Source organism: Macaca thibetana, chromosome 7, assembly GCF_024542745.1.
Source record: "Macaca thibetana thibetana isolate TM-01 chromosome 7, ASM2454274v1, whole genome shotgun sequence".
Classification (NCBI taxonomy): domain Eukaryota; kingdom Metazoa; phylum Chordata; class Mammalia; order Primates; family Cercopithecidae; genus Macaca; species Macaca thibetana.
This window is the reverse complement of record NC_065584.1, coordinates 57,533,932-57,558,641: the sequence shown is the minus strand read 5'-3', so window position 1 is coordinate 57,558,641 and position 24,710 is coordinate 57,533,932. Positions and strand designations below refer to the sequence as shown.

General features: G+C 45.0%; 1 pseudogene; it reads right to left on the bottom strand.

Annotated features, from left to right (window-relative positions):
* Positions 1-6,464: 6,464 nt before the first annotated feature.
* Positions 6,465-23,482, bottom strand: LOC126959145 (putative uncharacterized protein encoded by LINC01599; annotated as a pseudogene).
* Between the last annotated feature and the right edge of the window lie 1,228 nt (positions 23,483-24,710).

The following is a 24,710-nucleotide window of genomic DNA, read 5'->3' as shown; positions in this document are numbered from 1 at the left end:
TCTTTATTTGATCGGCTATTGAAATCATTTGATAGCCGGGCCCTGTGGCTCATGCCCATCATCTCAACACTTTGGGAGACCGAGACCGGAGGACCACTTGAGCCCAGGAGTTTAAGACAAGCCTGGGCAGCATAGTGAGACCTCATGTCTACAAAAATAGAATAAAATAAAATTAGCTGGGTCTGGTAGTGCAAGCCTGTAATTCTAGCTACTGGGAGACTGAGGTGGGAGGATCACTTGAGCCCAGGAGGTCAAGGCTGCAGTGAGCCAAGACTGTGGCACTGCACTCCAGCCTGGGCAACAGAGTGAGCCCCTGTCCCCCTCCACCCAAAACAGAAAAAAACCAATCATCTGAGGAGTTTTAAAAATGACTGATGCCCAAGTTTCACCCTCAGAGATTCTGATTTAATAGGCATGGGGTGCAGCGTTGGCATGGGATGTTTGGGAGTTCCCTATGCAATCCTAATGTGCCGTAAAGTTTGAGAGTCCTTCTGGTTTTGAGTGTAGCAGGGGCCAGTATCAATGACACCGCCCACCATGTGGGAGCTTGTTAGAAATGAGAAATCCGTGGCCTACTGAATCAGAAACAGGTGGGAGGACAGGGGTAGAGGGAAGGGAGCCAGTATTTTAACAAGCCTTCTATATGATTCTGGTGTGCCCAGTTTGAGAATCACCATTCTAAGCAACAGCTAGAGACAGATCGTGTGCCATGGTTTGCTTTGTCAACTGTCACATAACTGCTATGTTGATTATAAAACAAGCGAAATTTAATGGCCCCAGGGAATGAGAGTGTTCAGGACTTTTCCCCAAGAAGAAAACCTTGAGGCAAGTGAGAAAGTGTTTAAATGTAATTTGGAATCAACTCGTACTCACTCTAGCTTCTGAGAGGAGAGCAGCATTATCAAAACACGAGGATGCTCCTGAGAAACTGTACCACGAGCTTCCAAAGCCAGCATGGATGCCTCAGGGAGAACGCGGCCCCTGAGGACAGAGGGGCGCGGGTGAACAGCCGCGGTGACCCTGGACCGGCAACCCCTCTTGCCAAGGCTTCCCAGCTTGATGGTATGTTCATTTCCTAGGGCTTCTGTGACAAATTACCACAAACTCAGTGCCTTAAAACAACAGAAGTGTATCCTTTCCCGGCTCTGGAGGACAGAAGTCTGAAATCAAGGTGTCGGCTGGGTTGATTCCTTCTGAAGGCTCAGAGGGGGAGTCCCTGCCATGCCTCTCTCCAGCCTCCGGCGGCTGCTGGCAACCCTTGCGTTCCCTGGCTTATAGACCCATCACCCCAATCTCTGTCTCCATCATCACATGACCGTGTGTCTCAAATTTCCCTCTCCTTTCTCTTCTAAGGACACTCAATGGACTTAGGGCCCACCCTCTCCTAATTTTACAGGTGCAAAAACAGAGGCTCCGAATGAATGATTTGGGGCCTTGAGGTCACTCAACTGTGAGATAGAGGTCAGAATCCAGCCTGAGCTCTTTGCACTACATCTTACCTTCGTCCTGATTTAGCCTTCCTTTGGTGGCTCCCAAATTTGCTACTTATCTTTTTTGTTTTGAGATGGAGTCTCACTCACTCTGTTGCCCAGGCTGGAGTGCAGTGGGGCAGTCTTGGCTCACTGAAACCTCCGCCTCCCAGGTTCAAGTGATTCTCCTGCCTCTCAGCCTCTCGAGTAGCTGGGATTACAGGTGTGCACCACCATGCCCGACTACTTATTTTTTAATTTTTTTGTATTTTTAGTAGAGTCAGGGTTTCACCATGTTAGCCAGGCTGGTCTCGAACTCCTGACCTCAAGTGATCCACCTGCCTTAGCCTCCCAAAGTGCTGGGATTACAGGCGTGAGCCACCATGCCCCGCTCTTCAGATTGGCTACCTCCCTTCTGCTTTTGCTAGGACTACCTTAGTCTAGACATTCACCATCTTCTTCCTGAATTGCTATAACAGCTTGCCTGCTAGTCCCTTTGTCTGCTCTTTTCTGCTCCAATTTGCCTGTGCCCCGCTGCTGTATGCTTTTTCATATTTCAGCACATTTTGTTAATAGAATGATCTGGGCCTAACTCAGCAGGAAATTTATTTTCTAGCATCTAAAAATGATTTTTTCATTAGGTTAGGTGTCACCTACTCGTCTGCGCCTTGTTAAGATGGGGAGCGTAAAGTCATACCAGATCCAGACTAGGTTTATAATATAGTTGACTTTTTACCATCCTTGGTAATGACGGATAAGGACAGAACTCACGAGTTCATAGCTAATCTACAAAGCTTACTGTGGCTAACAACTTTAAATACTCAGGCTGATACGTTTGCAGCCAGTTGTGTTTCTCTACCACTGTACAACTTCAGGTGGGGCCCAAAAGTCTCAGGTGTTAATGATCTACACACTAAACCCTCCAGCTGAGGTGGGAATCTTTAAAAGCCACAAATGCAAAGGAATTACTGAATTCTCAGGTGGCTTTGATGAAGAAAGTCAAGTAAGTTTAGGTTAACCTGAGTCAGGAGCACACACCTTGAGATGTACATTTCAGAGGGGAAGGTGGATTTTATAGAGTTGAATTCTATATGCTTCTCTGATGTAGCATTCAGGGAGGTATGTAAGTTCATATCATATGCATTTTCTTTACCAACCTGGGTTTAGATCAAAACAGTATGACGTTAGGAGGTCCCAGTGAAATATGGTAAATATCTTGCACAAGTGACCATTTGCAAGTTACCAGACATGAAAGCCACACCCGATTCTTCTCTGCCACAAGAGTGTCATTGCCAGAGATACATCAGGCTCTCACACTCTTTCCCATTAAGCAATTCAAAACATTTTGACAAATGTGTCCATTTGTTTAATATATTTATCATCTGATTTACCTGTCATACCACACAGCAAAGCTGTATGTTAGGTATATAAAACTCTAGTCAGATGACAAGGATGGTTAGACTCAGCATTGAAAATTCCTTCTCACTGAGAGCAAATTGGTGCAACCTCTTTGTGGCAGGTGCAAATATCAATTAAAATTTAGAATACAAATATTCTTTGACCTAACAATTCCACTTCTAGGATTTTTTTCATAAATAACAACGAAATCAGTCCAAGACAAAAACACACATGTGTGTAAATATTCATTTCAGCATTATCTGTAAGATGAGACACAATAGAAATATTCTTTTTTTTTCTTTTGAGATGGAGTCTTGCTCTGTCGCCCAGGCTGGAGTACAGTGGTGTGATCTCTGCTCACTGCATCCTGGGTTCAAGCAATTCTTCTGCTGCAGCCTCTCGAATAGTTGGGATTATGGGCACCTGCCACCGCGCCTGGGTAATTTTTATATTTTTAATACAAACAGAGTTTCACCATGTTGGCCAGGCTGGTCTCGAACTCCTGACCTCAGGTGATCTGCCTGCCTTGGTCTCCCATAATGCTGGAATTACAGGTGTGAGCCACTGCACCTGGTCTGAAGTATTCTTCAATATATGACAAATTCATATACATCCAGACTAGGCGTGGTGGATCACCTGAGGCAGGTGGATCACCTGAAGTCAGGAGTTCAAGCCCAGCCTGGCCAACATGGGGAAACCCTGTCTCTACTAAAAATACAAAAAAAAAAAAAAAAAAAAAAAAAAAAAAAGCCCTGCATGGTGGCAGGTACTTGTAATCCCAGCTACTTGGGAGGCTAAGGCAGGAGAATTGCTCAAACCCAGGAGGCAGAGGTTGCAGTGAGCCAAGATGGCTCCATTGCACTCCAGCTCTGGGCGAAAGAGCAAGACTGTCTCAAAAAGAAAACAAACAACAACAAAAAACTATTAATACTAAGCCTGGTGCTGCCTCCTTATGCCATTTATGGACTAAAGAGCAGAGCTAGTTCCTGCTTTTCTTCCAGCAGCCATAAAGTAAGGGCTGAGCACTGGAGATTAGAAAATAAAAGATCCCACCCACGTTTCTGCAGAATTTCCAGACCAACAGTATGGTAGGGCAGACTAGGGTGTTAGGCACCAAGAGGATTCAGCTCCTTACCCTTAACCTTGGGATAGTAATGTGATGAAATGTACAGGTGCACAGGAATGTTTAATAGTTCTTAGTCTCATAGGTTTGGTACTTGGACTCTTTTAAGAGAGTAGAGAATGGCTCTGAAGCCAGAATCAGAGATTTGGTCCTGATGCTGCCGTTTACTAGCTATTTGACCATGAATAAGCTACTCTCTGGTCTCAGTGTTCTTATCTGTAAATGGGATAATTCTAGCACCTATCTCCCAAGGTTGTTGTGAAGATTAAACAAATAAGTAAAATACATACCAAGCGCTTGACCAATGCTAGACATTGCTATATATCTAAAAGCTAATCTATTTCAGAAAGAGAAAACAGTCCTATTTCTGCACAGCTGTGGCTCACGCCTGTAATCCCAGCACTTTGGGAGGCTGAGGCGGGCAGATCACGAGGTCAGGAGATCAAGACCATCCTGGTCAACATGGTGAAACACTGTCTCTACTAAAAATACAAAAACTAGCTGGGTGTGGTGGCTCATACCTGTAGTCCCAGCTACTTAGGAGGTTGAGGCAGGAGAATCACTCGAACCTAGGAGGCAGAGGTTGCAGTGAGCTGAGATCGCACCATTGCATTCCAGCCTGGGTGACAGAGCGAGATTGTCTCAAAAAAAAAAAAAAAAAAAAAAAACGAGCTTCAGAACTCTCACTCTTCCTCCTTTCTCCAAGCCCCCTGAGGCTATGAATTAAAATAACAGACATGATCTTTGTCTCTGAGATTCTACAGAGGAGTTTTCCTAAGCAATGCTGTCTACTGCAATGCAAATTTTCTTGAACTATTCATTTCATCTCAAAATCATTTCTGAATCCCACAGTCATTAATTTCAAATCCAGACTTGCCTTTGGATGTAATTCTATGTAGCACTTTCTTTGATTTACAAAAGTTCGGGGGCCCACCGTGACGGTGCTGGTGGTCTCTGAAAAGATCCAGCCAAGCACTCGGTCTGCGGTGCGGGAACTCCCCTCTGCTGCTGCCTAAATGACTCGCAGTGGAGTTTCTGGGCTAAAAGCACAGCAGTTTCCCTGCTGTGTAGGCATGATACAGGATTCCCGAACAGGAGGCTATCGTGGGATCCTGAGCAAGCTCTCACTTGTCTGGAGCTCAGTTTCCTCAGCTCTAAAACAAAGGGACTGAATTAAATGTCCTATTTTGTCCTTTCCAATTAAAAAGACTCTAAATATATAAGAACCCTGTCTCAGGAAGCTGAGCTCTTTTTTGTACTGTGCTGAAACCGCTCCCCCCGCCCACCCCAACCTCACCACCACACACTCAAGCACGCAGAACCCGTGAAATAACAGCTCCCACTTACTGAGTGCAAAGTGCCAAGGGCTTTATATACATCATTGCACTTAATCTTCACAATACATCTGTGAGGTTGCTACTAATTTTTCAGATGCCCAGAGAAGTCAAACTGAAGGCCAAAGTGGGAGCCTTGCTTCTTCTTCGTTAGACAGGAACCTGGTCTGGATTTCTTGTATTTGTTTGTTAGAGATAGGGTCTCGTTCTGTCACCCAGGCTGGAGTGCTCACTGCAGCCTCGATTTCCTGAGCTCAAGCGATCCTCCTGCCTCAGCTTCCTGAGTACTGTAACTACAGGCCTGCACCACCTGCCCTGCTAATTTTTACTTTTTGTAGAGACAGAGTCTTGCTATGTTGTCCAGGCTGGTCTTGAATTCCAGGGCTCAAGCAATCCTCCCACTTTGGTCCCTAAAAGTGCTAGGATTATAGGCAGAAGCCACAGCACTGGTCCCTAGCCTAGATTATTAAAGTATCTTCTGGCTCTATAACACCCTGTAAATGTAGCTTCACGGTCTTCTCCAGTCTTCCAAGTCAGCTACACCAGGGGTGGGGGTCCAGGAACATGGGATTCTTCCTGACGTACAAGATGTGCAGTGGCACCAGATTCTACTTTTTGAATATGTTTTCTTTCAGCCATGCTGGTTTTATTAATATAAAGCAGCACCCAAAAAGTTCTCCTGGAGCCTTTCAGAGCCTCCAGGGCAAACAGAGCTTCTGTACACTTGATTCTAAACCTCCTCCTTGCTCTCAAAATGTCAGACCCCTCCAGAGTTTCTCTCAGGAGAGAGACTGAGCGGAGTTCCCCTCCTGTGGGTTTTTGGCTTGCATCAGGCCACTGAGCAAGGCTGAACAAGAGCAGAGTGATGCGACCTCACTTTCAGGTCTGGTTTCAAAGTACATATTAAAGTTTCTGATTCTACCACAGCCACACATTTTCTCAGTCTTCATCTTCCATCCCTGCCTTAAGCATTTCAGTCTATCCAGCCAATCTCTCTCTCTGTCTTTCTCTCTCTCACTCATACACACACATACATACACTCATACTCTCATTCATCTTATATTTCGTAGTTCAAAATAAACATCAAAATTAAGGCTGTTCCTGTGACAAGAAAGTATATACAAAGAAGTGAGAGGCTGATTTTGTAAAACCGCCTGCATTCAGGGCTCTTTGGAACCATCCTCCTCTTTACAGGGCTGAGGGCTGCAATAAATAGAGCTCATCAGAGACTCAGACATACTCGGAATAAGAAGTGCACACATTTAATAGAGCAGCTGTGTTGGTCTGCGTTCCTGGAGGGGTGTGGGAGGAGCCTGGCATTCATTCACTGCTCTGGAAAGGCTGTGCCAACAGCACCAAAAGGAGCAAGGAAGTTCCCAGTGTCATGGGCGGCACCCACCAGGCATGAGGTCCACTGACTGAACCAGTCTCCTTGCTCACCCACCGGCCACGGCCACCAATGTGCTGGCCACCAACACCGTGCCCACCTGTGGGGTCTCCAGCCTCTTGGAGGCGAGGTGGGGCTGTGTGGGGGATTCCTCAAAACGCTCCCACCAGAACATCCAGGAGTGACTCAATCTGGTGGGAGTCTTTGAAGTGGGAGGGGCAGGACCCATCCTGGGCAACCTGCAGCTCCTCAGGGAGAAGGACAGCAAGACTTCGAGGCCATTGGTGGCCATCTCCCCACAGGAAGGAAGAGCCCAGGCCTCCATGTCCTTAAGGAAAAAAATCCTGCCATCTGGGAAAGGGAGGCACCACTTTACTTCCCACTGGGCCTTCACTTCCTGTGGGGCCTCTGGATGGTATTTAGCAAACAGAAATACAGAACACTCAGTTACATCTGAATTTCAGATAATCGGCAAATCCTGTTTCTATGTAAATATGTCCCACATACTGCCTGGGGTAGATTTAAGACTAAAACATTATTTGTTATTTATCTGAAATTTAAATACAACTGGGCATCTTGTTTTTATCTAGCAATTCTCCCTTCCTTACGGTCTTTCCTCTGGCCAGGCCTTCCCAGGTGAGAGTTTATTCTGTGTGCTCTCAAGCAGAAATTAGTTCAGTTCAGATTCTCCTGGGATTCCTGGTGAAAAGGCAAAGATCTCAGGCCACATCTGTTGAATAGTATCTCTGGGGGTGCCGCCCAGAATACACATTTTATTAAGTTGTTATCTAAGTGGTTCTGATATACATTTGTATTAGTTATCTACTGCTTCTGAACAACTTACCCTAAAAAGGCTGAAAACCAGCAATATGTATCATCTTGTAGTTTATATGGGTGAGGACTTTGGGACTGACTTGGCCTGATGATCCTGGCTCGTGGTCTTTCATGGCGCTGCAGTCAAGATGTTTATCATCTCAAGCCTTCGCTGGTGCTACGGGGTCTGCTTCCAAGCTCACCTAACTGGGCCTCAGCAGACCTCGGGGCCCGGAAACATCAGCTCCTCACCACAAGGACCTGTCTATATGTCTGCTCACAGCACAGCATCTGGCCTTTCCCAGGGTTAGAAATGAGATGGAGGCAGGGAGAAAGGGAAGGGGAGAGAGGGAGAGAAAGAGAGAAGTGAGGGGTGGAGGTGAAGCACAAACACAAAAGTGAGCCCTGAAGACAAATCTACTCAAGGGAAGAGGGAAGAGAATTACCCAAGAGCATGAATGGCAAGAGGTGGGAATCCTGGGGGCTGTCTTAGGGGCTCCCCACCACCATGTTCAGGTTTGGGAATTCCTGCTATAGATGGGTCCTCGACGCACCGGAGCCAAGACCACACCGTAAACAATGGGGTCCAGTGAATTTCTCTCCCTTGTTTTTCCTTGCTTCCACTCCTTCTCCCTGTCCCCTTTTTGGTGATCTGAGACAATAACAATGAGGAACTATAAAGAAGTGAAGAAGGAAAAGAAATCAAAATGGCAATCTTAGGAGACTAAGAGTAAATTTTAAAATGCTGGCAAATACTGTTTGGGTAGAATGAAACCACACGCAAATCCCATGCGTATATAGCTGTGTCCTAAAATGTCTTAGCATTCAGTGTGGTTCTTGTAGAATCTCCTATGAGTACTAATGAAAACACAGAAGTAGGGTGACCAATTGTCTTAGTTTGACCAGGACTCTCGCGTGTCTGGGCAGAACAATATGTTTGGTTACCTTCATAACAAGGAGCCAATAAGTCATTGCATCAGCCTCTCTGCCCCCATCTAGAGACTGAGTGGGTTGGCCTCGTGATGGAGTGGAGAGGACACGGGCTTTGAGCTACAGGCCCAGTGTGTGCCTTTAGCTGTGGCCCTAAGCTATCTCATCTAGAAAACAGGAACCATGCATCTGCTTGGTAGAGCGTAAATGATACACAGGGGAGTGACTTGTAAATGGAGAGGTGTCATCTCGATTTTAAAAAGAGCCCCTCCTGTCAAGGAAGGTGAGATAAAAAATATCATCCCTTTTCACTTTTGCGACCAAGTCTGACATTTTCTCTTTTACATAGTTTGACCATGCTGACCTCCTGGAGAGGTGAACACAGCCCACAAAAGCTATATTACACTCGTTTAATTTTCATCTTAATTTGCCACTTAATCCCAAATTGATTTAGACTATTCCCTCCAGAAAATGCTCATCTCCCCAAAAGAACAGTCATCTCTATTATATCCTCAGTGACAAGTTTCCCAGGAAATCTGTACCAAGTCCTGATGTAACAGATGTGATTCATCTTTCACAGCTCTGGCGGTGTGACTCGCTCCTCCGAGGCAGAAAACTGTCCCCAGCGGCACTCTTTCCCTTGCCCTCCTCCACTGCCATTCCTCAAGGTTGGGGAGTTTTTTGGTCGTTATTCGCGAAAAAGACAGTAATATTTAAATTCTGTTAAAGTGCTCCTCCCCTCTTTTTTTTTTTTTTTTTTGTCTTCTGTGTTGTCTCATTCTGCGGAGTAAATGTGCAGGCCTGCACATTTATATGACCCGAAATGGCAATACCATTTTGGATGAACTTCTCTATTTTTCTTTGAGATGGGCCAATTGCAAGAATGGCCATAATTCTCTTCTATCATGATTCTGTCCATCATTCTTCTCCACCCACCCTTGGACTCTAAGGCACCCAACAAAGACCTTGGACTAATGATGCAGAGGAAAGATGATCTCAGTCTGTTCTGTTCCCTGCCACTTTGCAGCTGTATGACCTTGGACCCCTCTTGGTCTCAATGGGGAGAAAGAGATCTGGCTGTCTTATGGCAGTAGGTGGTTGTAAGAATGAAATAAACAAGATTAATATCAATGAAGGTCCTTTCAAAACCTTAGAGTGCCATATAAATAAAAGGTGGTTAGTTTATTCATTAGAGTCCAGAGTCCTTCCATTGCCACACTTCAGATATCTGGCCAGCTGAGTATTCCATTAGAATTATTACTTGCATTGGTTACTGGGTGAGAATTTCTGCTTACTAGCCTTGGCAGGTTTACCTAATAATTTAATTAAGTTATTTAAATTTAAATTACTGGAGGTAATTTTAAAACTTTCACAAATCTGCTGCCTCATGCTTTTTGTTTTATAGTTTTAACACTTAAGAGGCTAATTTTTGGCTGGTCTGAGTGCAGTGGTGTTTACAACTAATTGATCACAACCAGTTACAGATTTCTTTATTCCTTCTCCACTCCCACTGCTTCACTTGACTGGCCTTAAAAAAAAAAAAAAAAAAAAGGCTAAATTTTGCCCCTGCACTTTGGGCGCACCACCAAGACCAGTTTACAAAGTATGTCCTTTCCCTGACATTCAAGATGGTGCGATTTCAGTTTTCACGGAATTTAATTTTTAGTTTTATACCATTTCTATACAGATATGGAATGTTTTTAAAACCTACTTTTGCAATCAGCAGTTCTACCTCGATAAAATTGACTTTAAAAAAATGAGCTAGGCTTAGCTAAGGTTAAACAAGTACCATAATTAAAGAGAAGATTATAAACACAGCTTCCCTCCCTGGTTCCTTTAGTTGCATGCAAGCTTGTAGTTAATATGAAAGTAAAACATTACCACCATATCAAAAGAAATGAGGAAAGAAAAAAAACAAAGGTTCACCTACCAGCCTGATATCACAAGTGGACTGACTGAAAATGAAACAAAGTGAATTGCTTCATTAACAGCATTCTTCTTCTGAAAGAAAAAGGATGGGAGGGTTGGGTTCAAAGACTCAACCTTATCCTACAGCACTTTTTCATCTTTCCAGGGCATGTGGTGAGTGGGAGTTAAGGTCAGTACCTTGCATAAGATCTCTCAGCCAGCTCTTGATGGAGCTGGGCAAAGATATTGTGATGGTTAATTTTACATGTCAATTTGACTGGGTCAGAGTGCCCAGATATTTGGTCAAACATGATTGTGGGTGTTCCAGGTGAGGGTGTTTTTAGATGACATTGACATTTAAATTGGTTGACTTTCAGTAAAGCTGATGGCCCTCCATAACGTCTGGTAAGCCTCACCAATCATCTGAAGGCCTGAATGGAACAGAAGCCTAGCCTCTCCTGAGCAAGGAGTCTGCTAGCAAACAGCCTTCAGACCCCAACTGCAACATTAGCTCTTTACTGGGTCTTCAGCTGCTGGCCCACCCTGTAAATTTTGGACTGACCAGCCTCCACCACATGAGCCAATTCCTTAAAATCAATTTCTCTCTCTCTATACACATCCTATTGTTTCGGTTTCTTTGGAGAACCCTGACTAGCAGAGATGTAAAGCAAGAAGAACTTTACACAACAGGATAAGAGTCTGAGCCATTTCCCTCCTCCACAGTAAATTCATACACACAGAGACATGACTTTTAAGCTGAGATAGGAGCTTTGACTATTTCAAGGACGTTGACTAGTGCAGTGGCTGTCAGAAGTTTGCAGCTCTGCCCCGCTGGGAGCCAAAAGGCTGGGTTGAGTCCCCTTCCCACCACTTACTGGCTGGGGGGCCCCAACTGAGTCACTTAACTTCTCTCAGCCTCGGTTTCCTCATCTGACAAAACAGAAAGCTCTTTGTAAATACTGCTATAGAGTGTCTGATATTACTTGTACTTACCGTATTTCTTAAAGCAATAGTAATAGCTAACATTAGAGGACTTTATATGTGCCAGGCTTTGTGCCAAGAAGATATATTATCTCATTTAATCTGTTCAACAACCCCATGAGGTGCATAGTACCATGTCTCTGCTTTACAAATGAAGAAACTGAGGTAGAGAGAAGTTGAGCTGCCTGCCAAGGTCACACTGCCGGGATGCAGCAGAGCTGGGATCTACACCTGCTCTATCAGAACTAGGGAGCACTCTCCCTAATGATTAGTGCTGTAACTGCAGACCGTTATTTAACCACTTTAAGTTCTGATATTCTTGTATGTGCCATGGAATACCTACCTATCTCCTAGGCCTGTTGTGAGAATTCAGGGAATGACATTTGGGAGTGACGTCTAGCACACTGCATGGTGTGCACTCAAAGAGTGTGAGAGGAATTTCTATTATAGGCACTTGTTATGTACTGAATGTTTGTGGTCTCCCCAAATTCCATGTTGAAATCCTAATCTCCAAATGATGGTATTAGGAGGCAGGGCCTTTGGGAGGTGACTGGGTTATGACGGTGGCAGGTTTATGAGGATAGTATTAGAAGGCAGGGCCTTCGGGAGGTGACTGGATGATGAGGGTGGCAGGCTCATGAATGGTATTAGTGCCCTTATAAAAAGACACAAGAGCTTGCTCTCTCTTTTTTCTCTGCCAAGTGAGAACACAGCAAGAAGACACCCACCTGGAAACCAGGAATAGGGACCGCCCTAGACGCCAGATGCAGGCACCTTGATCTCGGACTTTCCAGCCTCGAGAACTGTGAAAAGTTAAATAACAAAATTTCTGTTGTCTAAGCCAGCGGTCCCCAATCTTTTTGACACCAAGGACTCGTTTTGTGGAGGACAATTTGTCCACGGGCCGGTGGTGGGAGGCATTAAAGTCTCATAAGGAGCGCACAACCTCGATCCCTCACATGACAGTTCACAGTAGGGTTTGCGCTCCTGTGAGAATCTGATGCCACGGCTGATCTGGCAGGAGGCGGGGCTCACTGGAGTGCTGCTCACCTCCTGCTCAGCACCCCAGGTCTTAACAGGCCATGGACCAGTAGCAGTTCACGGCCCAAGGACTGGGGACCCCTGGTCTAAGTCACCCAGTCTGCAGTATATGTGTTATAGTTGCCTGGGTTAAGACAATGTCCCATGTCCCAAAACACCAGTCCCTTCACAGGGGATAATTTAATCCCATGTGCTAACAGGGGAAGAAGCCAGGGTTGCTGGAAATTAATGACTACTCTGCCATAGTTAACAAAACCTTGTTTTAAGAAATATTTTTCATGAAAAGAGTAGATGAATTTGAATAAATGTTTAATGTTGTCTTTTGTTAAGTAAATTTCTTCTTCTTGAATTTATTTATGATTAGTTTATTTATAGGGTCTAAACTACTCTATAACCCAGTTTTTGACATATCAAACAATCCTTAAAATGCTGATGAAATATATTTCATACTTTAATTTTTATATTTTATTATTTATTTATTTATTTTTTTGAGACAGAGTCTCTCTATGGCCCCAGCTGGAGTTCAGTGGTGTGATCTTGGCTCACTGTAACCTTTGCCTCCTGGGTTCAAGAGATTCTCATGCCTCAGCCTCCTGAGTAGTTGGGTTACAGGCATATGCCACCACACCCAGGTAATATCTCATACTTTTTAAAATGTAGCTGTAAGATTATTGTATTAGTTTGTTGGGACTGCCATAACAAAGTGTCACAGACTATGCGAACCAAAATCTAACTGCGCCTCTCCCATCTTCTAAGAATATCACACTGGTACTTGAGAGAGGAAAGCACACAAAGCCAGGAGCACCTACTGAACCAGTAACAGCAAGTAGTCACGTAGCCGGCAAAGTACACCATGAGGGAAGGAGAGAGGACTTCAGAACTTGGGGAAGGCCCGATTCAGGCTCCTGATACATGGGGTGTGAGTGGGAGAGGAAAGAAAAGATGGCCCTAGAGATAATTCCTATTTCCCCAGCTTTGCTCTCCTTTCTCCTCCTTTTCCCTTGATCTCCCCCAGTCAGGCCACATGGCCATTTCTGAGTCACATATGCCACCCCCAATCATCCCAGCAATGGATCCTTGTCAACTCTGGCACGTTAATGTTGGGGCTTACGTCCCCTCCTTCATTCAACAGTGAAAACCTGAGGACATTACGGTGAGTCACTTTCTCTTTCACGTCTGTGTCCAAATGTAGCCACATCTCCTTCTGTTCTCCTTTCCCTCCCCACCTTCACTTCCCTCCCTCTTCCATTAGTCTTGCTGAAGAGGTGACTCTTTTTTTCTGGAATCAATCTGCCTGTGCTCAGGTTCCCATTTCTTCCCTCCAGGCTCTACCACCCTTCGCTCCATCAATTATCCACCCCCTAGTCACCTCCATTTATCTTCAACCACAACCTCCCCTCCCTGTGCACAGCCTCTCTCCTCTTACCTACCAAACTTTATGAAATAAGCTATTACTCTTTCTCCACTCTTTTGCCCCACTCTCCATTCATGTCTACTCATTTTTGTATTCTCTGTAGAACCTAGAATTCACATTGTAGGTGCTCAAGGAAAGACAGATGGATTAATTATGGAACTGGATAATCAAATATTCCTGAGCAATAAGTGTGAGGATGGTGCAAGATGCAAAGAAGATGCCATTCTTGTCTTCAAGGAGGAGGCTGTGGAATTTGTGAGTTAAAATAGACACACAACAAGTCAGTAGATCTACACTGTTAACAAACAGAACAAAGTCTTTAAAATGGAGGCATCTGGAGAGAGGGACTGGAGTAACAGCTTCTTGTCCCCCTAGTGCTTATGTGAGTGCAGATAAAGTCATAGGTAAATCTGAATAAGGTTCAAGGACCGACCCCTGGGCCACAATTGGGACTTATATAAAATGAATGCCCGTGGTGAGTATCTGGGATCCTCCCTTGTTGAAGATGGACAGCGTCCCTGGAGGGAGGAAGCATCAGTGGGCAAATGGTTCGATGCCATGGACAGCTCAGAGCAGTGTGAATCAGTGGGGGGTACCCAGGGATTCCTGAGTATCTGAGTGATGGAAGCCGGAACCTGTTCCTGGCTTTCCCTGGCTGTGCACCCCATCTCTCCAGCTATAAAATGAGAGGTGATGCTCTGAAGACATGAAGTGTGAGCAGCAATCTCTGGGTGATTTTCCACATTCTCTGCCCACATCTACTGTAACCTTCAGGGCTGTGCCCCTCCAGGCAGCAGCAGCACTTCCCCCTCTGAGCAGCGCTGGCAGCTGAAACACTGGTGGCTGTGACTGCTGAGCCTTCCCCTGAGGTTCAGGCTTGGAGGGAGCCCTGTCCCAGGGGCCAGGCTTTGTGAGACTTTGGCACCCTGGAAGCCCAAGGTCCCAATGCTGCCTGATCCTCTACAGCAGAGCTTCTCACGGGCTGGGCTGCTTTCAATCAGGTCCTGGAGCTCCCACAGACCAAAATAGCATTTACAGCCAGCCTGGGAAGATCTACAACCCTAAATTCTTTTAGGAACAATGAAATCAGAGTTTTGAGCTGAGGAGTTGTTTCATTTGACAGGTTGAAGGAATGAAAGGAAACACATTTGCAAAACCAGGTCACTCCACTATACTCCAGTAAGAAGAGTAATAATAATTGGTATCAAATACTTGGCATGTCCTAGGTTCTGTCCTGTAGTAGCCACTCCCTTCGGGAACTTGCTCCTCTATATAACGATGGGCAGCTGGTACCCAGAGCACCTGCCGCATGGCCTGGCCGGCCACATGCAGATAAGGAGAGATGATGACTCCTTGTTTTGGGTCACCTTCTGTGAAGAGAAAGCAGGAGGGGAGAAGATTGATAAGATCTGGTCCAGGATCAGCTAGGGCCTGAAAGGAAGCCAGCCTGGGAGACCGAGGGGAGCGGATTCAGAGTCTATCTCCACCCCCTGCCATGCAGCGGGGGCTGAGAACCCTGCTCATGCAGAGATGCAGTAGATCTGCAGACAGCTGCTGGAAGCAAAGGTAGCTGAAAGTCCAGGAGCCCCATTTATTCTTTTCAAACGTGGTACACTGCTGAGAAGGGGAAAGAAGAAATCAAGTCGTTTGTCAACTGTGAGAAATACCCACAGGAACTCACATTTCCATCCAGATTTCAAGTTGACATTTGGCTCTGACATCTATCTTACTGTTGGAGAACCCTAAGACCTCCACGGGTGAACATAACAAATTTCACCACCAGGCCAGGCGTGGTGGCTCATGTATGTAATCTCGGCACTTTGGGAGGCCGAGGCAGGTGAATCACTTAAGGTTAGGGGGGTTAGACCAGCCTGGCCAACATGGCAAAACCCCGACTGTATAAAAATACAAAAATCAGTCAGGTGTGGTGCCGTGCACCTGTAATCCCAGCTACTCGGGAGGCTGAGGCACAAGAAACGCTTGAATCCAGATGGCAGAGGTGGCAGTGAGCCGAGATCATGCCACTGCACTCCAGCCTGGGTGACAGAGGGGAAACTCTGTCTCAAAATAAATAAAATTTAAAAACCCAAATGTCACCACCACCACTATCATCATCCCTGTCTCACAGGTGAAAAAACAAACTCAGACTGAGGGACCTGCCTCAGAACTCACAGCCAGTCAGCAGCAGAGGCAGGAGCGCAGCCTTCTCCCTCTGGCTTCTGTTAGTCCAGAAAGTACCCCCCAAGTGATGCTGAGGCAAATCTTCAATCAGAAGAGGGACAGGGTGATCTGAGGGGGTCTGCGTGGCCACGCTCCTAATCATAATCAATGATTGGCATGGATTGTTTGGAAAGATGGTAGCAAAATACTCTGGGGACTCGTGGACGAATCAGGGTCAAGGGAAGTGTCCTGTGGTTGGAGAAGAGTTTCTGGGGAGATTCACACACAAGCTCCTGACCAGGGGCAGCTGAACAGGCAAAACCCGGGCGCTCTCTCTATAGAATCTCACGCTTCTTGCCAGGAACCTCAGGGGAGTGTGAAAAATGAGTTTTGTTTTTTGTTTGTTTTTGTTTTTGTTTTTTGTTGCAGAATAACAGTCACATTTTTCAAGGCTATCTGGAAAGTTGTATCTGTCCTTTGGAGACACTAGTAAAAAAATAAAGTAATAGATTCCCCTCCAGCCTTTTACCAAGAATTACAAACCTACTAACAACCTTCACCCTTTCTCTCTGTCTGTCTCTCTGTCTGTCTCTTCTTCTCTCCCTCTCTCTCTCTCTCTCTCACACACACACACACACACACACACCCCTACCTCTGCTCCTCTGCTCGTATTTCACAGGGCTGGACAGAGATCTTTATCTAACTGCATAGCTCTGAATTGCTAAGTGGCAGAATTAGCTTGGATCCTATGTTATCCCTGATCACATTAACCAGATCAATGAAGCAGAACTTCTATCAGAATTTTTTTTTTTTTTTTTTTTTTTTTTTTTTTTTTAGACAGAGTGTCATTCTGTTGCCCAGGCTGGTGTGCAGCGGCAAGATCTCGTCTCACTGCAACTCCGCCTCCCAGGTTCAAGCAATTCTCCTGCTTTAACCTACCAAGTGCTGGGATTACAGGCGCACACCACCACACCTGGCTAATTTTTGTGTTTTTAGTGCAGACAGCGTTTCACCATGTTGGCCAGGCTGGTCTCGAACTCTTGACCTCAGGTGATCCACCTGCCTCTCGGTCTTTCAAAGTGCTGGGATTACATGCATGAGCATCATGCCCGGCCAGCACTTCCATCAATTTTTGAGTCTGAAGCCCTCCCATACGCAACCCCAATGTTTAACCTGGTAAGCTGGTTAATTCTCCTACAACTTAGGCCAATCATCTGTCAATCATCAAAGCTGCCTTTAAGATCAACCTAGGACTCTACCATGGGAACGATAAGTGAATGTGGGGCAGGTATGTGTCCTATACCGGCCTCTCCACTTTCTGCCACCACACATAGGCAGTATCCGAGTGTCAGATTTTCCTGAAGCCTAGGTGACTAAAGGGAAATACAACAGAAAAGGAAAAAAAATTGAAACTCCACTCTGAAAGTGGCTTTCCCCATAATCCAAGAGAAAAGCAACAAGAAAGCACCTTCAGTTTTAAAACTTTTTTTTTTTTTTTTTAAAGCTAAGTTCATGCTCTGTCACCCAGGTTGGAGTGCAGTGGCGAGATCACAGCTGACTGCTGGCTCATCTCCTGGGCTCAAGTACTCCCCTCATCTCAGCCTCTCCAGTAGCTGGAACTCCAGGTATGTGCCATCATGCCAGGTTAATTTTTTTGAAATTTATTTTTAGTAAAGACAAGGTCCGACTACATTATCCAGGCTGGTCTCAAATGATCCTCCTGCCTCGGCCTCCCAGAGTACTGGGATTACAACAAGCATGAGTTATGACACCTGGCCAGTTTTAAAACCTGCTCTGCTGGCCAGGTACAGTGGCTCATGCCTGTAATCTCAGCACTTTGGGAGGCTGAGGCAGGAGAACTGCTTGAGCCCAGGAGTTCAAGACTAGCCTGGGCAAAATAGCAAGACCTTGTTGTTTGTTTGTTTGTTTTAATAAGTTTAAAAAAAGAAAAAAGATCAGGTGCGGTGGCTCACGCCTGTAATCCCAGCAATTTGGGAGGCTGAGGCAGGCGGATCACCTGAGGTCGGGAGTTCCAGACCAGCCTGACCGATATAGAGAAACCCCATCTCTACTAAAAATACAAAATTAGCCAGGCGTGGTGGCACATGCCTGTAATCCCAGCTACTCAGGAGGCCGAGGCAGGAGAATCATTTGAACCCAGGAGGCGGAGGTTGCGGTGAGCCGAGGTTGTTCCATTGCACTCCAACCTGGGCGACAAGAGCGAAAAAAACAAAAAACAAAACAAAAAACACTTGCTCTCCAGATGGCAAACCTCACTGCCCAAGTACCTCTCCTAATACACGTTGTTGCAACTCTCCCTCCACTTCTCAGGAACCCCCACACCACGGGGGTTAGAATCAAGCCCAGAATCTACCTCCTCATGTAAGCTACTCATTTTCTCATCTCTTGAGTTATTCTCACTAAATAATGATCCCTTGATGGGGGGATGGAGAGGTGCAGGCTTGAACACTTTCTGGGTGCAAAGAAGTGGATTTCCTCTTTTGTTACATTTAAATCAAACTACTCCCACAACAGGTTTTTTTTTCCTCCCTTTTACTTTCTGGTGAGTTTCATAACGTTTACTTTTGTAGTTTGATAAGATCTCCACAGTATGATCAGCAACCAACACTATTCTAGAAAGCTTCTAAATCAACTGTTAAGATGATCTGGTGGGTATCATGGACAAAATGCAAACTTAAAAAGCAGATTACTTTCTGGGAAGGTAATGATTGAGAAGGATCTTAAGGGTAGGGTTTAATGGGCTGAAAGGTTTGAATGCTCTGCCAGTTAGGATCTGATCCACTGCAAGGGAGAGAAACCCAGCCCCAAACCAGCAGAACAGAGTTAACTAGGTGAGGTAACTGGGAAGTCCAGGGGCTGCGGTGGCTTTAGCTGGCTTCAGAGATTCAAACAGAATCATCGGGAAAATGTTCTAATTTCTCTGTTTGCTTCTAGACTCTGCTTTCCTCTGTCTTGACCTTTACTGTTGCGCAGCTCAAAACTTACTTTACCCTTGGCACTAGCTACCCCAGAAAAGAAGGGCCTCTTATCCAGGGGGGATCCTGTGGGTTAGCCTGGGTCAGGAAACCCAAGTCTTTCCTGAACTTGGTGGGCTTCTGGGAGTAGCATGATGAAAAGTCCGGAACCGCAGGTTAGGAGTGCGCTTTGCCACCACCGCCTGCACAGATAAGTGTAGAGAGATATTGAAGGTGGGGAGACAGAGGAGTGAGGCCCAACCTGAGGCAATGGCAGTGAAGATGGAAAGTGGGGGAAGAGCGAGAGAATCCATCGCAGGTAGATCAGTATATGATACGCTGATTTCATGTGAGGCAGAAGAAATTAGAAATGTTAAAAGAATGGTGATGCCATTAGTGAAACAAGAATATGAGGCAAAAGAGTCTACTTTTGCAGACATTTTGCTAAGACATACTCTTGGTTGGGCAAGCAAAGGAAGACATCAGGCAGGCAGCTGAAGGGGAGAGGTCAGACTTAAGAGAGGGGTCAGAGCCAGAGGTCTAGAGGGGGGGCCTCTACAATAAGCTTGCAGTTGGAATCATGAAAATTGCAAGATCTATGTGTGTAGAGGTGAGCGGTCAAAAGACAGAGCCCCAGGGAATTGTGAGTTAAGCGACAGGGAAGGAAAAGGAACGAAGGCGGTGACTGAGAAGCAACCAGACTCTGTGCGGAGAAAGACCTACTTAAGTCAAATAGGAGGAAAGTTCCAGTATCAAAAAGAAAAAGAAATAGGCCAGGCATCGTGGCTCACGCCTGTAATCCCAGCAGTTTAGGAGGCCGAGGCGGGTGGATCACAAGGTCAGGAGATCGAGACCATCCTGGCTAACATGGTGAAACCCCGTCTCTACTAAATATACAAAAAATTAGCTGGGTGAGGTGGCGGGCACCTGTAGTTCCAGCTACTCAGGAGGCTGAGGCAGGAGAATGGCATGAACCTGGGAGGCAGAGCTTGCAGTGAGCCGAGATCGCGCCACTGCACTCCAGCCTGGGCGACAGAGCAAGACTCCATCTCAAAAAAAAAAAAAAAAAAAAAAAAAAAAAAAAAAAAAAAAAAGAAAGAAACAGATCCCCATGTTCAACAATATTTCCAATATTGGTTCTATACTCATATTTTCCTCATTCCTTTTCACAAGTGAACTCACAAACTAAGTTCAGTGAGCAGCTATTGAGGCTACAAGATTTATTGCTTTCTGAATATCAGTGGCTTCCCTCCTAAGTTGTATTAATTTGAGACCCGAGTTCCTCATCATTAGTAACAACATATTGATTTGGGGGTCTTCTCTCATTTTTTTAGAACAAGGACCAGGTATTAAAACAGCTGCCCAAATACCGCGGTGCAAAGACGGCACTGCTGCAGATAGCTAAGCTGCTAAGCAGGCAGCATCATTATGTTGACTTGGGGGCAGATGTATAAAATCTAATGCTGGCAGGTAAAAGGCAGGTTGGAAGTCTCAGTGTATGAAGTACAAAAATGGGAGCTATATGACCATCAACCTTTTTGAGAACTGACTGTCCCTGGAGTCAAGGCAGAAGACATTTCGAGATTTCACCTTTAAGTGTTCTGTTTTTTTTCCAATTATTTCTTGAATTTTGGTACTTCCCAGGGCCTTAATCTGGGCTTTTCTCCAATCTATACATTTAGGGTGATCTATAAGACCTCATCTTGGCTGGGCGCAGCGGCTCACATCTGTAATCCCAGCACGTTGAGAGGCCGAGGCAGGTGGATCGCCTGAGGTCAGGAGTTCCAGACCATCCTGGCCAACATGGCAAAACCCCATCTCTACTAAAAATACAAAAATTAGCCGGGTGTGGTGGCACACACCTGTAATCCCAGCTACTCAGGAGGGTGAGGCAGGAGAATCGCTTCAATCTGGGAGACAGAGGTTGCAGTGAGCCAAGATCGCACCACTGCACTCCAGCCTGGGCTATGGAATGAGACTGTCTCATCAAAAAATAAAAACAATAATAATAAAAAAGACCTCATCTTTCTCAATCCACCCTCTCTTCTGCCCCCAAACCTACATACAGTCATCCCTCAGTATCCATGGGGAATTGATTCCAGGACCCCCCACAGATATCAAAATCCAGAGATGTTCAAGTCCTTTATATAAAATAGTGTAGTATTTGCATATAATCTACACACATCCTCCCATATACCTTATTACTTTTTTATTGGACTGAATTTTTTTTATCTTCAGCTTTTAAGTTCAGGGCTACATGTGCAGGATGTGCAGGTTTATTGCACAGGTAAGCGTGTGCCATGGTGTTTTGCTGTACAAATCATCCCATCACCTAGGTATTAAGCCCAGCATCCATTAGCCATGCGTTTGCCCTCCGCACCCACCCCCTACTCCCATATAGTTTAAATCATCTCTAGATTACTTGTAATACCTCATGCAATGTAAATGTTAGGTAAATAGTTGTTATACTGTCTTGTGTAGGGAATAATGACAAGAAAAACTTCATCTGTACATGTTCAGTACAGACACAACCATCCATTTTTTTTTCCTGAATATTTTCAATCTGCGTTTGGTTGAAACCCATGGAACCACATATACAGAGGGCCGCTTGTGTTTAGCTGCCTATTACACACATGAAACCAGGGTCGCAGTGTGTGGTCACTCAGGTTGGGTACAGCAAAGAGCAACATCGAAAGGGGACACCATTCACATTGTAGATATTATTATTGTTTTGAAGTTAAAACCAAAAATTAAAACTGTTGATTCCAAACTTACATGATTTATATACAGGAAAATTTTCTGGCAGATGACAGTAAAGTCTCTAGTTCTAATAAAATTAATGTTATTACGACTCTTTTCAAAATAAAAGTGTTTTAAAGAAAAGGGACTCTGACCTGCAGAAGGGCAGTATGAGGACCGTAGAGGCCTTGACCCCATCAGGATGCTCCGCGGGCACCTGCACAACTTACTGTGTCTGCCTTGGGGGTCTAGCTCCACAGAAGTTCTCAGATCCCTTCCTCTTCATTCCTACTGCTACCGCCAGAGTTCAGACCCCACTCCTCAACATCTCTTACCTGTTCATTCTTCCTTCCTGATCTCTTTGCCTCATGTCTTGCCCCTCTCCCGCCCACTCTCCAAATTTGCTGTCAGAATAATTTTTCTAAAATGATTTGGCCAAGTGGCTTCCCTGCTTAAAGTATTGAAATATCCTCTCATTGCCTCTAGAATCCATCTGCACTCCTGAATACGCCACACGGACTCTGCACGTCCTTGCCCTGCCCTCCTGCCTACCCATTAGTCACCTCCTACACACGCCCTATGCTCGAGCCACATCAAAACCACATTTGATGCTGTTGCATGTGTTTGCCTAGAACACCTGACAAGCTGTCCAGTGGATTTCCATTCATCCTTCAAAAATCAACTTAATGGTCCCTTCATGAAATCTTCCCTGACCAACTGAGTCAGAGGCGACCACACCCTCATTGCACTGCCACTGTAGCTAGCTTATGCCTTTATGATTGCATTTCTCTGAGTTGCAATTCTTTTTCATATGCCTCTCATTACAGATGTAAGAGCTGCTTATGGGTATGGAATGCATCTTATTATTTGTCCCTAATATCGAAAAGAGTACTGATAGGCATCCCTGATACCTAGCACAGTGCCTGTCCGCTGAATTGAAGGAGTAAATAAACGTGTTGAATGTTCAGAAAAGTCATTGAGGGTGGATTTCAAAATGAGAGAAGGGAAGAGAATTAAAATGTCTTGAGGATTTTAAGTTCCGGGATACATGGTGCGGGATGTGCAGATTTGTTACGTAGGTAAACATGTGCCATGGTGGTGCTGCACCCATCAACCCATCGTCTAGGTATTAAGCCCAGCATGCATTAAGCTATTTATCCTGATGCTCTCCCTCCCCGCTGTTGAGGATCTTCTATGTCAGGCGTTGTTCCAGACTCTTTACACAGAGGTCCTCAGTTTTGAGTTAACTGTGGAGAAACGTTAACAGCAAAAAGCCATATTTCATTTGCTGTCCACTTGACAGTATTTTGAGGAGTCTCGGGGAACTTCTTTGCTAAGTTCTGTTCCTGCCCTCTGTGGCCTGCACTAGTCTGCTGCATTGGGACCTTCGTGTTTTCAAAAGGGGAATTATTTCTTTCGTTTTGCTTTTTGTATTGCATTCTGCTGGAAAGTATCAAACCAGTGATGCCCTATGCCTCATTAAAGCCTTACGGGGATTTATTTTTTATTTTTAATAAGAGCAATCTCTCAATTATTTTCCCCTGTGGCTTCTCTCTTCCTATGATGAAGGTAGGGTCTAAAAGACGTGGTGAAGATGTCTGGTTGGAACATAACAGTAAATAACAGGCACACACCTAAACTTGGAATCCTTCATAACAACTGAGGATTGTTTTTCCTGGACCACTTATGTGTCATTTACTTGGGATGGTTTCTTGTACACTTCTCTAGTTTGCAAGAGTTTACCAGTCTGGATTCTCAGAACAAACAGTTTTGACTTAAGCTGAGGCGACTGCTTATCTAGTTTAACCATCACCACAATGTTAGCCAGTAGATATTTTCATTTTACAGAAAGAGAAAGTAACATGCAGGGTTTAACTTGCCCAAGGACATACAGGTAGATTAGGTGGTAATCAAGTGAGCTGTTTTCTCATAAAGCTTGGGAGCATAAAGGGAAGGTGATCGGATTTAGAACTGAACTGGAGCTGTCTTCCAGGGCTAACTGGGAATATTGTTCCTACCAGCCAGACTATGCCTCTCCTGTTCTTTGGACTCTCAGGTTAACAAGCAGACATTTCACAGGGAACAAGAGTAACAGACGGACTGTGGGTGTCAGATACGTGCTTGAGAGTGAAGAGTTTTGAACAACAGAATTAAAAAAAAAAATCCATCCACTGCAGTGGCTCGCACCTGTAATCCTGGCACTTTGAGAGGCCAAGGTAGGTTGACTGCTTGAGCCCAGGAGTTCAAAACCAGCCTGGGCAACACAGTGAGACCCTGTCTCTACAAAAAGAAATATTTTTGTAATTAGCCAGGCATAGTGGTATGTTGCCTGTAGTCCCAGCTACTGGGAGGCTGAGGTGGGAGGACCATTAAGCCCAGGAGGTCAAGACTGCAGTGAGCTATGATCATGCCACTGTGCTCTAGACTGGGCAACAGAGTGAAACACTGTCTCAAAAAAAAAAAAAAATCCTTGTAACAAGATTTAGAAAGAAAATAGCTATTTTAAAACCACATTACTGGCTGAGTAGGTAATCCCAGTACTTTGGGAGACCGAGGTGGGTGGATCACGAGGTCAGGAGATCGAGACCATCCTGGCTAACACAGTGAAATCCCATCTCTACTAAAAATGAAAAAAAATTAGCCGGGTGTGGTGGTGGGCACCTGTAGTCCCAGCTACTCGGGAGGCTAAGGCAAGAGAATGATGTGAACTTGGGAGGCGGAGTTTGCAGTGAGCCGAGATTGCGCCACTGCACTCCAGCCTGGGTGATAGAGTGAGACCCCATCTCAAAAAAGAATAAAAATTAAAAAAAAAAGCATATTATTGTACCTACAGTCATAATTGTCACTGAAATCCAAAGATATTCTCTCTGGTTAAACATTTATTATTTGTGGGAGTGTGAAACTTGTTTTTCCTGTTTTTAAGTTTGAAGAAGCCAGTCCTTTGTTCCACGTGAATTATATGCCATGAGATTATTTACACTCATTCTAAACACAAGTGTAAAGTTTCTCATCTAAGCTTTGTATAAAAAAATAGTAAT